This window comes from Pteropus vampyrus, unplaced genomic scaffold (genome assembly GCF_000151845.1).
Source record: "Pteropus vampyrus isolate Shadow unplaced genomic scaffold, Pvam_2.0 Scaffold196, whole genome shotgun sequence".
In the NCBI taxonomy this organism is placed as follows: domain Eukaryota; kingdom Metazoa; phylum Chordata; class Mammalia; order Chiroptera; family Pteropodidae; genus Pteropus; species Pteropus vampyrus.
The window spans coordinates 1,452,201-1,454,801 of record NW_011888977.1 but is presented as its reverse complement, the minus strand read 5'-3'; the positions used below and the strand labels follow the sequence as shown (position 1 = coordinate 1,454,801).

Genomic DNA, 2,601 nt, shown 5'->3' with positions numbered 1-2,601 from the left:
GGTTATGATGGGTTGTCACACCCTGGGCCTGTAGCTTTCTTGAGGAAGGTCAATCTTTACCTTAAGTGAGCCTGTCTAAGATAACAAACCCTTGGAATGTCAGAGTAATCCCTTTTCCCAGACCCCTCAGGGTGCAACCCACTGCCCCAAAGCACAGAGACCACAGAACTCCTCCTAATTATCTTGTTCCCCACGCACCATCTCTGTGTTGTAAATGTTAATTATTAACTCTCCTGTACCCACCAATGGAAAAGAAGTATGTGTCTCTTTGTTTTACATTTTATCCAATCCCAGAGATGTTCCTGCATTGCTTTCTCCCACTCCCTTAACCTACCACTAATGAACCCGCCTTCTGTCTCCTCCTTTGTATAAAATAAGCTGCAAGGCTGCCATGCTCTGGAGCATTTTCTTAATCCATTGAGATTTTGCTTCCTGGCAATTGTCAGTTTGATTCAGATAAACTTATTAAAATTCTCTACAGGTTTGGACATTTCTTACATCGACAAAACAAACCAGTGCTTATGTAAATTAAGGATTGGATATGCTAAAATTCTCAGAAATATAGAAAATAAGCCAAATGCTTTTGGTATTCACATGACTTGGAAAAAATATTTGAGTCATTGGCCATGCCATCCTGAACAGGGCCTGGCCTGGTTAGTACTTGGATAGGAGACCACCTAGGAAGACCGGGTGCTGTAGGCATAAAAAATGAAAAATAAGGGATTGTAAATTGACAAGGTTCTTGCAATCTGTGAAGTCAACCTTGGGTTGCCTCGCCTGAAAAAAAAAAAATTGAAATTAAAGCTAATTTAGTTTGTTGATTTAACTAAAACAGGCATGTCTTTATTGTAGGGAGGACTCAAGAGAATTAAAATGTTAATCAAGCCACATTCAGAGACTGCAATTTGTGATCAGCCCTGCAGCCAGGCCAGGAGGACACCTTCAGAACAAAGGAAGATTTCTGCTGGGATGGCTAACAACCCATTTCCCCACACCTGTGAAGGGGAAACAGGAACCAAGAGTCATTCCTTATGGCTAAAACCGTGGGGAACCTATGGATTAAAGGCTGGGAAGTGCCAGCAGGCCTTTCACTCTACATATTCTTACCTTTTGGGGATATATATACTCTTCCCTTTCCTCACCGTATGTCCATATCAAAGGAAATGGGAACTAAAGAACGACATATAAACTGAATTCCCTGAACACTCGGGGTCCCTCTCAGTGCCTTTACTCTGTCTTTCACTGTCTCTCTCATTGTCCCTCTCACTGTCCCTCTCACTTTCTGCCTCTGAGAGGAAAGCACACTCTGTGGACTATTATCCCTTTTCTAACAAACTTTCCTTTTGACTCTAACTTTGGCGTGTGTTGAATTCTTTCTACACTCTGCCAAAGGACCTCTTCTTCTCTCTGTACAAGGCTTGGTCTTCCCTCTTCCCAACTCTGGGGAATTTGTTGTCCTGCATCATCTTTACAGTTATCAACATTAAATATACTACTTTTATTCTATCTAAGCTTATAAGTTTGTTAGCAAAAATAATAACTTAGAATGATGGCTGACTTCATTTAATATCTCACGAAGTTTTCACAAGTAACCTAAACATAATTGTTAAGGGTACATCCATTAAATAGATGTAAGTAGGAATAAAACTTTTTAGGTAAAAACTTTTATAGCAACGATTCTGTGTTATAGTAAATATACTTAAGAATAATTTCGGCGGCCCCCTTAAGTATGAACTATGGCTAAACATTACTTGGCCTTGATCTTTTACCACAAGTAGACTGGTGTTGCCATCGGAAGAGCGTGTGAAAAATGTGATGGTAGGTGTGTGATCTGTGACACCTACGTGTATCCATGAATCCTGGAGCATATATGTGATGAATGTAACTTTTGGCTCCTCTCAGGGGCTGTGTGTAATCCGTGGAGTGCACCATCTAGGAAAAGGATAGAGGTGGTTGCCCAAAGATTGTCAGTTTGGGTAGCTCTAAGACAGATGTCATTTATGAAAGGAAAAAATATGACTTCAAGAAGAGGTGATGGATGGGCGGCCTCTTCCTCCCCACAACAAGCTGCCGTAGATGCCAGAAAAGATACCTACTCCTGCCAGCAGAAAGGGAGTGGAGCGCAGACTGTCACCCGAATCTCCTATTGGTGCATGCACTGGCACCTTTCCGCCCTCCTCTCCTCTCACCCAGATAATGTGGTAGGAATGGAAAATGAGTCTTCACAGAGCATTCTGGCAGACTGTATCAGAAAAAAAAAATGATAGAGTAGTTCACAGTTTTTCTTGAATTCAAGAGGCAAGAGTCTGTTTTCTACATTGATAAGTTCCTGCCATACACTAAGAGCTTCTAAAACAGGGACAGTACCATTTCAGTCTTCTCTCTGAGGAGTTGACTGTGAAGCTACACGCAGTGAGAAACGTCCTACAGTGGCTCTGATGGCAGTTGTCCTTGATGAAACATCTGCAGTGTGGTAGGGAGCTCTCAGAACAATAAAATGTGGGCATTTAATCTTGTAATACTTACCAGGTGGTGCTTGTTCATGGTTTTTTTTTTCTTCTAAGAAATGAAAACCCTTTCTGTTGCTATTGTATTAATAGG

At 41.4% G+C, this 2,601-nt stretch overlaps 1 pseudogene; it reads left to right on the top strand.

Moving 5' to 3' along the window:
• Positions 1–1,736: 1,736 nt before the first annotated feature.
• LOC105299893 lies at positions 1,737–2,035 on the top strand (annotated as a pseudogene).
• Positions 2,036–2,601: the final 566 nt, after the last annotated feature.